The sequence below is a fragment of the Acipenser ruthenus genome, chromosome 27 (genome assembly GCF_902713425.1).
Source record: "Acipenser ruthenus chromosome 27, fAciRut3.2 maternal haplotype, whole genome shotgun sequence".
Classification (NCBI taxonomy): Eukaryota; Metazoa; Chordata; class Actinopteri; order Acipenseriformes; family Acipenseridae; genus Acipenser; species Acipenser ruthenus.
The window spans coordinates 10,996,794-11,013,346 of record NC_081215.1 but is presented as its reverse complement, the minus strand read 5'-3'; positions in this window follow the sequence as shown (position 1 = coordinate 11,013,346).

The window sequence follows — 16,553 nt, the reverse complement described above, 5'->3', positions numbered from 1 at the left end:
AGTTACCAGCCACAGAATCACAAGAGAGACCAGCCACGCAATCTCAACAGCGACCAGCCACACATTCACATGAGCGAACAGCCACACAATCAGACGAGCGACCAGCCAGTCAATCACACGAGCGACAAGCCACACAATCACACGAGACCAGCCACCAATCACAGGAGCGACCAGCAACACAATCACACTAGCGACCAGCCACACAATCACACTAACGAACAGCCCCAGAATCACACGAGCGACCGGCCACACAATCACACGAGCGACCAGCCACAGAATCGCATGGGCCACCAGCCACACAATCACACGAGCGACTAGCCACACAATCACAAGAGGGACCAGCCACACAATCATAAGTGCGACCAGCCAGACAATCATATGAGCGACCAGCCACGCAATCACAAGAGCTAACAGCGACTCAATAACAACAGCGACCAGCCACACAATCACACGAGCGACCAGCCACACAATCACAAGAGCGACTAGCCACACAATCACTTAAGCGACCAGCCACACAATCACACGAGCGACCAGCAACACAAACACACGTGCGACCGCCACACAATCACACGAGAGACCAGCCACACAATCACTTGAGCAACCAGCCACACAATCACAGGAGCGACCACACACACAATCACAAGAGCGACCAGCCACAGAATCACATGAGCGACCAGCCTCACAATCACATGAGCCACCAACCACACACTCACACGAGTGACCAGCCAAGCAATCAGAAGAGAGACCAGCCACCCAATCACAAGAGCGACCACCCACACAATCACAAGACCAACAAGCTACACAATCACAAGCGCGACCATCCACATAATCACAAGAGCGACCAGACACACAATCACACAAGCGACCAGCCACACAATCACACAAGAGACCAGCCACACAATCACACGAGTGACCAGCCACACAATCAGATGAGCGACTAGCCACGCAATCACATAAGCGACAAGCCACGCAATCACAGAAGGGACCAGCCACGCAATCACAGGAGCGACCAGCCACACAATCACAAGAGCGACCAGCCACACAATCACAGGAGCGACCACACACAGAATCACAAGAGCGACCAGCCACAGAATCACATGAGCGACCAGCCTCACAATCACATGAGCCACCAACCACACACTCACACGAGTGACCAGCCAAGCAATCAGAAGAGCGACCAGCCACCCAATCACACGAGCGAGAAGCAACGCAATCACACAAGCGACCAGCCACACAATCAAACAAGCGACCAGCCACACAATCACAAGAGCGACCATCCACACAATCGCATGAGACACCAGCCATACAATCAGACCAGTGACCAGCCACAGAATCACAAGAGAGACCAGCCACGCAATCTCAACAGCGACCAGCCACACATTCACATGAGCGACCAGCCACACAATCACGAGAGCGAACAGCCACACAATCAGACGAGAGACCAGCCAGTCAATCACACGAGCGACAAGCCACACAATCACACAAGAGACCAGCCACCAATCACAGGAGCGACCAGCCACACAATCACAGTAGCGAACAGCCCCAGAATCACACGAGCGACCAGACACACAATCACACAAGCGACCAGCCACACAATCACAGGAGCGACCATCCATACAGTCACACAAGCGACCAGCTACACAATCACAAGAGCGATCATCCACACAATCACAAGAGCGACCAGCCACACAATCACACGGGCGACCAGCAACTCAATCACAGGAGCGACCCACCACGAAATCACAAGAGCGACCAGCCACACAATCACACGAGCGACCAGCCACACAATCACACGAGCGACCAGCCACACAATCACAGGAGCGACCACACACACAATCACAAGAGCGACCAGCCACAGAATCACACGAGCGACCAGACACACAAGCTACTAGCCACACAATCACACGAGCGACCAGACACACAATCACACGAGCGACTAGCAACACAATCACACAAGCGACCAGCCACACAATCACAAGAGAGACCAGCCACACAATCACACGAGCGAGAAGCAACGCAATCACACAGCGACCAGCCACACAATCACACGAGCGACTAGCCACACAATCACAAGAGGGACCAGACACACAATCATAAGTGCGACCAACCAGACAATCATATGAGCGACCAGCCACGCAATCACAAGAGCGACCAGCAACTCAATAACAACAGCGACCAGCCACACAATCACACGAGCGACCAGCCACACAATCACAAGAGCGGCTAGCCACACAATCACTCAGGCGACCAGCCACACAATCACACGAGCGACCAGCAACACAAACACATGTGCGACCAGCCACACAATCACACGAGAGACCAGCCACACAATCACTTGAGCGACTAGCCAGTCAATGACAGGAACGACCCACCACGCATTCACAAGAGCGACCAGCCACACAATCACATGACCAACAAGCTAAACAATCACAAGAGCTACCAGCCACACAATCACACAAGCGACCAGCCACACAATCACAAGAGCGACCAGCCACACAATCACAAGAGCGACCAACCTCACAATCACAAGACCAACAAGCTACACAATCACAAGCGCGACCATCCACACAATCACTAGAACGACCAGACACACAATCACACAAGCGACCAGCCACACAATCACAAGAGCGACCAGCCACACAATCGCATGAGCCACCAGCCATACAATCAGAAGATCGACCAACCACACAATCACATGAGCGACCAGCCACACAATCACACAAGAGACCAGCCACACAATCACACGAGCGACCAGCCACACAATCAGATGAGCGACTAGCCACGCAATCACACAAGCGACAAGCCACGCAATCACAGAAGGGACCAGCCAGGCAATCACATGAGCACCAGCCACACAATCACAAGAGCGACCAGCCACACAATCACAGGAGCGACCACACACACAATCACAAGAGCGACCAGCCACAAAATCACAGGAGCGACCACACACACAATCACAAGAGCGACCAGCCACACACTCACACGAGTGACCAGCCAAGCAATCAGAAGAGCGACCAGCCACCCAATCACACGAGCGAGAAGCAACGCAATCACACAAGCGACCAGCCACACATTCAAACAAGCAACCAGCCACACAATCACAAGAGCGACCAGCCACACAATCGCATGAGCCACCAGCCATACAATCAGACCAGTTACCAGCCACAGAATCACAAGAGAGACCAGCCACGCAATCTCAACAGCGACCAGCCACACATTCACATGAGCGAACAGCCACACAATCAGAGGAGCGACCAGCCAGTCAATCACACGAGCGACAAGCCACACAATCACACAAGAGACCAGCCACCAATCACAGGAGCGACCAGCAACACAATCACACTAACGAACAGCCCCAGTATCACACGAGCGACCGGTCACACAATCACACGAGCGACCAGCCACAGAATCGCAAGGGCCACCAGCCACACAATCACAAGAGCGACTAGCCACACAATCACTCAAGCGACCAGCCACACAATCACACGAGCGACCAGCAACACAAACACACGTGCGACCGCCACACAATCACACGAGAGACCAGCCACAAAATCACTTGAGCGACTAGCCAGTCAATGACAGGAGCGACCCACCACGCATTCACAAGAGCGACCATCCACACAATCACATGACCAACAAGCTAAACAATCACAAGAGCTACCAGCCACACAATCACACAAGCGACCAGCCACACAATCACAAGAGCGACCAGCCACACAATCACACGAGCGACTAGCCACACAATCACAAGAGCGACCAGCCACACAATCACAAGACCAACAAGCAACACAATCACAAGCGCGACCATCCAAACAATCACAAGAGCGACCAGACACACAATCACACAAGCGACCAGCCACACAATCACAAGAGCGACCAGCCACACAATCGCATGAGCCACCAGCCATACAATCAGACCAATGACCAGCCACAGAATCACAAGAGAAACCAGCCACGCAATCTCAACAGCGACCAGCCACACATTCACATGAGCAACCAGCCACACAATCGCATGAGCCACCAGCCATACAATCAGAAGATCGACCAACCACACAATCACATGAGCGACCAGCCACACAATCACACAAGAGACCAGCCACACAATCACACGAGCGACCAGCCACACAATCAGATGAGCGACTAGCCACGCAATCACACAAGCGACAAGCCACGCAATCACAGAAGGGACCAGCCACGCAATCACACGAGCACCAGCCACACAATCACAAGAGCGACCAGCCACACAATCACAGGAGCGACCACACACACAATCACAAGAGCGACCAGCCACAGAATCAAACAAGCGACCAGCCACACAATCACAAGAGCGACCAGCCACACAATCGCATGAGCCACCAGCCATACAATCAGACCAGTTACCAGCCACAGAATCACAAGAGAGACCAGCCACGCAATCTCAACAGCGACCAGCCACACATTCACATGAGCGAACAGCCACACAATCAGACGAGCGACCAGCCAGTCAATCACACGAGCGACAAGCCACACAATCACACGAGACCAGCCACCAATCACAGGAGCGACCAGCAACACAATCACACTAGCGACCAGCCACACAATCACACTAACGAACAGCCCCAGAATCACACGAGCGACCGGCCACACAATCACACGAGCGACCAGCCACAGAATCGCATGGGCCACCAGCCACACAATCACACGATCGACTAGCCACACAATCACAAGAGGGACCAGCCACACAATCATAAGTGCGACCAGCCAGACAATCATATGAGCGACCAGCCACGCAATCACAAGAGCTAACAGCGACTCAATAACAACAGCGACCAGCCACACAATCACACGAGCGACCAGCCACACAATCACAAGAGCGACTAGCCACACAATCACTTAAGCGACCAGCCACACAATCACACGAGCGACCAGCAACACAAACACACGTGCGACCGCCACACAATCACACGAGAGACCAGCCACACAATCACTTGAGCAACCAGCCACACAATCACAGGAGCGACCACACACACAATCACAAGAGCGACCAGCCACAGAATCACATGAGCGACCAGCCTCACAATCACATGAGCCACCAACCACACACTCACACGAGTGACCAGCCAAGCAATCAGAAGAGAGACCAGCCACCCAATCACAAGAGCGACCACCCACACAATCACAAGACCAACAAGCTACACAATCACAAGCGCGACCATCCACATAATCACAAGAGCGACCAGACACACAATCACACAAGCGACCAGCCACACAATCACACAAGAGACCAGCCACACAATCACACGAGTGACCAGCCACACAATCAGATGAGCGACTAGCCACGCAATCACATAAGCGACAAGCCACGCAATCACAGAAGGGACCAGCCACGCAATCACACGAGCGACCAGCCACACAATCACAAGAGCGACCAGCCACACAATCACAGGAGCGACCACACACAGAATCACAAGAGCGAGAAGCAACGCAATCACACAGCGACCAGCCACACAATCACACGAGCGACCAGCCAGTCAATCACACGAGCGACAAGCCACACAATCACACAAGAGACCAGCCACCAATCACAGGAGCGACCAGCAACACAATCACACTAACGAACAGACCCAGATTCACACGAGCGACCGGCCACACAATCACACGAGCGACCAGCCACAGAATCGCATGGGCCACCAGCCACACAATCACAAGAGCGACTAGCCACACAATCAATCAAGCGACCAGCCACACAATCACACGAGCGACCAGCAACACAAACACACGTGCGACCAGCCACACAATCACACGAGAGAACAGCCACAAAATCACTTGAGCGACTAGCCAGTCAATGACAGGAGCGACCCACCACGCATTCACAAGAGCGAACAGCCACACAATCACATGACCAACAAGCTAAACAATCACAAGAGCTACCAGCCACACAATCACACAAGCGACCAGCCACACAATCACAAGAGCGACCAGCCACACAATCACAAGACCAACAAGCAACACAATCACAAGCGCGACCATCCACACAATCACACAAGCGACCAGCCACACAATCACAAGAGCGACCAGCCACACAATCGCATGAGCCACCAGCCACACAATCAGATGAGCGACTAGCCACGCAATCACACAAGCGACAAGCCACGCAATCACAGAAGGGACCAGCCACGCAATCACACGAGCGACCACAGCCACACAATCACAGGAGCGACCACACACACAATCACAAGAGCGACCAGCCACAGAATCACATGAGCGACCAGCCTCACAATCACATGAGCCACCAACCACACACTCACACGAGTGACCAGCCAAGCAATCAGAAGAGCGACCAGCCACCCAATCACACGAGCGAGAAGCAACGCAATCACACAAGCGACCAGCCACACAATCAAACAAGCGACCAGCCACACAATCACAAGAGCGACCATCCACACAATCGCATGAGACACCAGCCATACAATCAGACCAGTGACCAGCCACAGAATCACAAGAGAGACCAGCCACGCAATCTCAACAGCGACCAGCCACACATTCACATGAGCGACCAGCCACACAATCACGAGAGCGAACAGCCACACAATCAGACGAGAGACCAGCCAGTCAATCACACGAGCGACAAGCCACACAATCACACAAGAGACCAGCCACCAATCACAGGAGCGACCAGCCACACAATCACAGTAGCGAACAGCCCCAGAATCACACGAGCGACCAGACACACAATCACACAAGCGACCAGCCACACAATCACAGGAGCGACCATCCATACAGTCACACAAGCGACCAGCTACACAATCACAAGAGCGATCATCCACACAATCACAAGAGCGACCAGCCACACAATCACACGGGCGACCAGCAACTCAATCACAGGAGCGACCCACCACGAAATCACAAGAGCGACCAGCCACACAATCACACGAGCGACCAGCCACACAATCACACGAGCGACCAGCCACACAATCACAGGAGCGACCACACACACAATCACAAGAGCGACCAGCCACAGAATCACACGAGCGACCAGACACACAAGCTACTAGCCACACAATCACACGAGCGACCAGACACACAATCACACGAGCGACTAGCAACACAATCACACAAGCGACCAGCCACACAATCACAAGAGAGACCAGCCACACAATCACACGAGCGAGAAGCAACGCAATCACACAGCGACCAGCCACACAATCACACGAGCGACTAGCCACACAATCACAAGAGGGACCAGACACACAATCATAAGTGCGACCAACCAGACAATCATATGAGCGACCAGCCACGCAATCACAAGAGCGACCAGCAACTCAATAACAACAGCGACCAGCCACACAATCACACGAGCGACCAGCCACACAATCACAAGAGCGGCTAGCCACACAATCACTCAGGCGACCAGCCACACAATCACACGAGCGACCAGCAACACAAACACATGTGCGACCAGCCACACAATCACACGAGAGACCAGCCACACAATCACTTGAGCGACTAGCCAGTCAATGACAGGAACGACCCACCACGCATTCACAAGAGCTACCAGCCACACAATCACACAAGCGACCAGCCACACAATCACAAGAGCGACCAGCCACACAATCACACGAGTGACTAGCCACACAATCACAAGAGCGACCAACCTCACAATCACAAGACCAACAAGCTACACAATCACAAGCGCGACCATCCACACAATCACTAGAACGACCAGACACACAATCACACAAGCGACCAGCCACACAATCACAAGAGCGACCAGCCACACAATCGCATGAGCCACCAGCCATACAATCAGAAGATCGACCAACCACACAATCACATGAGCGACCAGCCACACAATCACACAAGAGACCAGCCACACAATCACACGAGCGACCAGCCACACAATCAGATGAGCGACTAGCCACGCAATCACACAAGCGACAAGCCACGCAATCACAGAAGGGACCAGCCAGGCAATCACATGAGCACCAGCCACACAATCACAAGAGCGACCAGCCACACAATCACAGGAGCGACCACACACACAATCACAAGAGCGACCAGCCACAAAATCACAGGAGCGACCACACACACAATCACAAGAGCGACCAGCCACACACTCACACGAGTGACCAGCCAAGCAATCAGAAGAGCGACCAGCCACCCAATCACACGAGCGAGAAGCAACGCAATCACACAAGCGACCAGCCACACATTCAAACAAGCAACCAGCCACACAATCACAAGAGCGACCAGCCACACAATCGCATGAGCCACCAGCCATACAATCAGACCAGTTACCAGCCACAGAATCACAAGAGAGACCAGCCACGCAATCTCAACAGCGACCAGCCACACATTCACATGAGCGAACAGCCACACAATCAGAGGAGCGACCAGCCAGTCAATCACACGAGCGACAAGCCACACAATCACACAAGAGACCAGCCACCAATCACAGGAGCGACCAGCAACACAATCACACTAACGAACAGCCCCAGTATCACACGAGCGACCGGTCACACAATCACACGAGCGACCAGCCACAGAATCGCATGGGCCACCAGCCACACAATCACAAGAGCGACTAGCCACACAATCACTCAAGCGACCAGCCACACAATCACACGAGCGACCAGCAACACAAACACACGTGCGACCGCCACACAATCACACGAGAGACCAGCCACAAAATCACTTGAGCGACTAGCCAGTCAATGACAGGAGCGACCCACCACGCATTCACAAGAGCGACCATCCACACAATCACATGACCAACAAGCTAAACAATCACAAGAGCTACCAGCCACACAATCACACAAGCGACCAGCCACACAATCACAAGAGCGACCAGCCACACAATCACACGAGCGACTAGCCACACAATCACAAGAGCGACCAGCCACACAATCACAAGACCAACAAGCAACACAATCACAAGCGCGACCATCCAAACAATCACAAGAGCGACCAGCCACAGAATCACATGAGCGACCAGCCTCACAATCACATGAGCCACCAACCACACACTCACACGAGTGACCAGCCAAGCAATCAGAAGAGCGACCAGCCACCCAATCACACGAGCGAGAAGCAACGCAATCACACAAGCGACCAGCCACACAATCAAACAAGCGACCAGCCACACAATCACAAGAGCGACCATCCACACAATCGCATGAGACACCAGCCATACAATCAGACCAGTGACCAGCCACAGAATCACAAGAGAGACCAGCCACGCAATCTCAACAGCGACCAGCCACACATTCACATGAGCGACCAGCCACACAATCACGAGAGCGAACAGCCACACAATCAGACGAGAGACCAGCCAGTCAATCACACGAGCGACAAGCCACACAATCACACAAGAGACCAGCCACCAATCACAGGAGCGACCAGCCACACAATCACAGTAGCGAACAGCCCCAGAATCACACGAGCGACCAGACACACAATCACACAAGCGACCAGCCACACAATCACAGGAGCGACCATCCATACAGTCACACAAGCGACCAGCTACACAATCACAAGAGCGATCATCCACACAATCACAAGAGCGACCAGCCACACAATCACACGGGCGACCAGCAACTCAATCACAGGAGCGACCCACCACGAAATCACAAGAGCGACCAGCCACACAATCACACGAGCGACCAGCCACACAATCACACGAGCGACCAGCCACACAATCACAGGAGCGACCACACACACAATCACAAGAGCGACCAGCCACAGAATCACACGAGCGACCAGACACACAAGCTACTAGCCACACAATCACACGAGCGACCAGACACACAATCACACGAGCGACTAGCAACACAATCACACAAGCGACCAGCCACACAATCACAAGAGAGACCAGCCACACAATCACACGAGCGAGAAGCAACGCAATCACACAGCGACCAGCCACACAATCACACGAGCGACTAGCCACACAATCACAAGAGGGACCAGACACACAATCATAAGTGCGACCAACCAGACAATCATATGAGCGACCAGCCACGCAATCACAAGAGCGACCAGCAACTCAATAACAACAGCGACCAGCCACACAATCACACGAGCGACCAGCCACACAATCACAAGAGCGGCTAGCCACACAATCACTCAGGCGACCAGCCACACAATCACACGAGCGACCAGCAACACAAACACATGTGCGACCAGCCACACAATCACACGAGAGACCAGCCACACAATCACTTGAGCGACTAGCCAGTCAATGACAGGAACGACCCACCACGCATTCACAAGAGCTACCAGCCACACAATCACACAAGCGACCAGCCACACAATCACAAGAGCGACCAGCCACACAATCACACGAGTGACTAGCCACACAATCACAAGAGCGACCAACCTCACAATCACAAGACCAACAAGCTACACAATCACAAGCGCGACCATCCACACAATCACTAGAACGACCAGACACACAATCACACAAGCGACCAGCCACACAATCACAAGAGCGACCAGCCACACAATCGCATGAGCCACCAGCCATACAATCAGAAGATCGACCAACCACACAATCACATGAGCGACCAGCCACACAATCACACAAGAGACCAGCCACACAATCACACGAGCGACCAGCCACACAATCAGATGAGCGACTAGCCACGCAATCACACAAGCGACAAGCCACGCAATCACAGAAGGGACCAGCCAGGCAATCACATGAGCACCAGCCACACAATCACAAGAGCGACCAGCCACACAATCACAGGAGCGACCACACACACAATCACAAGAGCGACCAGCCACAAAATCACAGGAGCGACCACACACACAATCACAAGAGCGACCAGCCACACACTCACACGAGTGACCAGCCAAGCAATCAGAAGAGCGACCAGCCACCCAATCACACGAGCGAGAAGCAACGCAATCACACAAGCGACCAGCCACACATTCAAACAAGCAACCAGCCACACAATCACAAGAGCGACCAGCCACACAATCGCATGAGCCACCAGCCATACAATCAGACCAGTTACCAGCCACAGAATCACAAGAGAGACCAGCCACGCAATCTCAACAGCGACCAGCCACACATTCACATGAGCGAACAGCCACACAATCAGAGGAGCGACCAGCCAGTCAATCACACGAGCGACAAGCCACACAATCACACAAGAGACCAGCCACCAATCACAGGAGCGACCAGCAACACAATCACACTAACGAACAGCCCCAGTATCACACGAGCGACCGGTCACACAATCACACGAGCGACCAGCCACAGAATCGCATGGGCCACCAGCCACACAATCACAAGAGCGACTAGCCACACAATCACTCAAGCGACCAGCCACACAATCACACGAGCGACCAGCAACACAAACACACGTGCGACCGCCACACAATCACACGAGAGACCAGCCACAAAATCACTTGAGCGACTAGCCAGTCAATGACAGGAGCGACCCACCACGCATTCACAAGAGCGACCATCCACACAATCACATGACCAACAAGCTAAACAATCACAAGAGCTACCAGCCACACAATCACACAAGCGACCAGCCACACAATCACAAGAGCGACCAGCCACACAATCACACGAGCGACTAGCCACACAATCACAAGAGCGACCAGCCACACAATCACAAGACCAACAAGCAACACAATCACAAGCGCGACCATCCAAACAATCACAAGAGCGACCAGACACACAATCACACAAGCGACCAGCCACACAATCACAAGAGCGACCAGCCACACAATCGCATGAGCCACCAGCCATACAATCAGACCAATGACCAGCCACAGAATCACAAGAGAAACCAGCCACGCAATCTCAACAGCGACCAGCCACACATTCACATGAGCAACCAGCCACACAATCACGATAGCGAACAGCCACACAATCAGACGAGCGACAAGCCACACAATCACACAAGAGACCAGCCACACAATCACAGGAGCGACCAGCAACACAATCACACTAGCGACCAGCCACACAATCACACTTGCGAACAACCCCAGAATCACACGAGCGACCGGCCACACAATCACACGAGCGACCAAACACAGAATCGCATGGGCCACCAGCCACACAATCACAAGACCAACAAGCTACACAATCACATGCACGACCATCCACACAATCACAAGAGCGACCAGACACACAATCACACAAGCGACCAGCCACACAATCACAGGAGCGACCATCCATACAGTCACACAAGCGACCAGCTACACAATCACAAGAGCGACCAGCCACACAATCACGCAAGCGACCAGCCACCCTATCACACGAGCGACCAGCCACACAATCACAAGAGCGACCAGCCACACAATCATACGGGCGACCAGCCACACAATCACACGAGCGACCAGCCACACAATCACAGGAGCGACCACACACACAATCACAAGAGCAACCAGCCACAGAATCACACGAGCGACCAGACACACAAGCTACTAGCCACACAATCACACGAGCGACCAGACACAAAATCACACGAGCGACTAGCAACACAATCACAAGAGCGACCAGCCACACAATCACACGAGCGAGAAGCAACGCAATCACACAGCGACCAGCCACACAATCACACGAGCGACTAGCCACACAATCACAAGAGGGACCAGACACACAATCATAAGTGCGACCAGCCAGACAATCATATGAGCGACCAGCCACGCAATCACAAGAGCGACCACCAACTCAATAACAACGGCGACCAGCCACACAATCACACGAGCGACCAGCCACACAATCACAAGAGCGACTAGCCACACAATCACTCAAGCGACCAGCCAAACAATCACACGAGCGACCAGCAACACAAACACACGTGTGACCAGCCACACAATCACACGAGAGACCAGCCACACAATCACTTGAGCGACTAGATATTCAATGACAGGAGCGACCACCACGCATTCACAAGAGCGACCAGCCACACAATCACATGACCAACAAGCTAAACAATCACAAGAGCTACCAGCCACACAATCACAAGAGCGACCAGCCACACAATCACAAGAGCGACCAGCCACACAATCACACGAGTGACTAGCCACACAATCACAAGAGCGACCAACCACACAATCACAAAACCAACAAGCTACACAATCACAAGAACGACCAGACACACAATCACACAAGCGACCAGCCACACAATCACAAGAGCGACCAGCCACACAATCGCATGAGCCACCAGCCATACAATCAGAAGATCGACCAACCACACAATCACATGAGCGACCAGCCACACAATCACACAAGAGACCAGCCACACAATCACACGAGCGACCAGCCACACAATCAGATGAGCGACTAGCCACGCAATCACACAAGCGACAAGCCACGCAATCACAGAAGGGACCAGCCACGCAATCACACGAGCACCAGCCACACAATCACAAGAGCGACCAGCCACACAATCACAGGAGCGACCACACACACAATCACAAGAGCGACCAGCCACAGAATCAAACAAGCGACCAGCCACACAATCACAAGAGCGACCAGCCACACAATCGCATGAGCCACCAGCCATACAATCAGACCAGTTACCAGCCACAGAATCACAAGAGAGACCAGCCACGCAATCTCAACAGCGACCAGCCACACATTCACATGAGCGAACAGCCACACAATCAGACGAGCGACCAGCCAGTCAATCACACGAGCGACAAGCCACACAATCACACGAGACCAGCCACCAATCACAGGAGCGACCAGCAACACAATCACACTAGCGACCAGCCACACAATCACACTAACGAACAGCCCCAGAATCACACGAGCGACCGGCCACACAATCACACGAGCGACCAGCCACAGAATCGCATGGGCCACCAGCCACACAATCACACGAGCGACTAGCCACACAATCACAAGAGGGACCAGCCACACAATCATAAGTGCGACCAGCCAGACAATCATATGAGCGACCAGCCACGCAATCACAAGAGCTAACAGCGACTCAATAACAACAGCGACCAGCCACACAATCACACGAGCGACCAGCCACACAATCACAAGAGCGACTAGCCACACAATCACTTAAGCGACCAGCCACACAATCACACGAGCGACCAGCAACACAAACACACGTGCGACCGCCACACAATCACACGAGAGACCAGCCACACAATCACTTGAGCAACCAGCCACACAATCACAGGAGCGACCACACACACAATCACAAGAGCGACCAGCCACAGAATCACATGAGCGACCAGCCTCACAATCACATGAGCCACCAACCACACACTCACACGAGTGACCAGCCAAGCAATCAGAAGAGAGACCAGCCACCCAATCACAAGAGCGACCACCCACACAATCAGAAGACCAACAAGCTACACAATCACAAGCGCGACCATCCACATAATCACAAGAGCGACCAGACACACAATCACACAAGCGACCAGCCACACAATCACACAAGAGACCAGCCACACAATCACACGAGTGACCAGCCACACAATCAGATGAGCGACTAGCCACGCAATCACATAAGCGACAAGCCACGCAATCACAGAAGGGACCAGCCACGCAATCACACGAGCGACCAGCCACACAATCACAAGAGCGACCACACACAGAATCACAAGAGCGAGAAGCAACGCAATCACACAGCGACCAGCCACACAATCACACGAGCGACCAGCCAGTCAATCACACGAGCGACAAGCCACACAATCACACAAGAGACCAGCCACCAATCACAGGAGCGACCAGCAACACAATCACACTAACGAACAGACCCAGATTCACACGAGCGACCGGCCACACAATCACACGAGCGACCAGCCACAGAATCGCATGGGCCACCAGCCACACAATCACAAGAGCGACTAGCCACACAATCAATCAAGCGACCAGCCACACAATCACACGAGCGACCAGCAACACAAACACACGTGCGACCAGCCACACAATCACACGAGAGAACAGCCACAAAATCACTTGAGCGACTAGCCAGTCAATGACAGGAGCGACCCACCACGCATTCACAAGAGCGACCAGCCACACAATCACATGACCAACAGGCTAAACAATCACAAGAGCTACCAGCCACACAATCACACAAGCGACCAGCCACACAATCACAAGAGCGACCAGCCACACAATCACAAGACCAACAAGCAACACAATCACAAGCGCGACCATCCACACAATCACACAAGCGACCAGCCACACAATCACAAGAGCGACCAGCCACACAATCGCATGAGCCACCAGCCATACAATCAGAAGATCGACCAACCACACAATCATACGAGCGACCAGCCACACAATCAGATGAGCGACTAGCCACGCAATCACACAAGCGACAAGCCACGCAATCACAGAAGGGACCAGCCACGCAATCACACGAGCGACCACAGCCACACAATCACAGGAGCGACCACACACACAATCACAAGAGCGACCAGCCACAGAATCACATGAGCGACCAGCCTCACAATCACATGAGCCACCAACCACACACTCACACGAGTGACCAGCCAAGCAATCAGAAGAGCGACCAGCCACCCAATCACACGAGCGAGAAGCAACGCAATCACACAAGCGACCAGCCACACAATCAAACAAGCGACCAGCCACACAATCACAAGAGCGACCATCCACACAATCGCATGAGACACCAGCCATACAATCAGACCAGTGACCAGCCACAGAATCACAAGAGAGACCAGCCACGCAATCTCAACAGCGACCAGCCACACATTCACATGAGCGACCAGCCACACAATCACGAGAGCGAACAGCCACACAATCAGACGAGAGACCAGCCAGTCAATCACACGAGCGACAAGCCACACAATCACACAAGAGACCAGCCACCAATCACAGGAGCGACCAGCCACACAATCACAGTAGCGAACAGCCCCAGAATCACACGAGCGACCAGACACACAATCACACAAGCGACCAGCCACACAATCACAGGAGCGACCATCCATACAGTCACACAAGCGACCAGCTACACAATCACAAGAGCGATCATCCACACAATCACAAGAGCGACCAGCCACACAATCACACGGGCGACCAGCAACTCAATCACAGGAGCGACCCACCACGAAATCACAAGAGCGACCAGCCACACAATCACACGAGCGACCAGCCACACAATCACACGAGCGACCAGCCACACAATCACAGGAGCGACCACACACACAATCACAAGAGCGACCAGCCACAGAATCACACGAGCGACCAGACACACAAGCTACTAGCCACACAATCACACGAGCGACCAGACACACAATCACACGAGCGACTAGCAACACAATCACACAAGCGACCAGCCACACAATCACAAGAGAGACCAGCCACACAATCACACGAGCGAGAAGCAACGCAATCACACAGCGACCAGCCACACAATCACACGAGCGACTAGCCACACAATCACAAGAGGGACCAGACACACAATCATAAGTGCGACCAACCAGACAATCATATGAGCGACCAGCCACGCAATCACAAGAGCGACCAGCAACTCAATAACAACAGCGACCAGCCACACAATCACACGAGCGACCAGCCACACAATCACAAGAGCGGCTAGCCACACAAT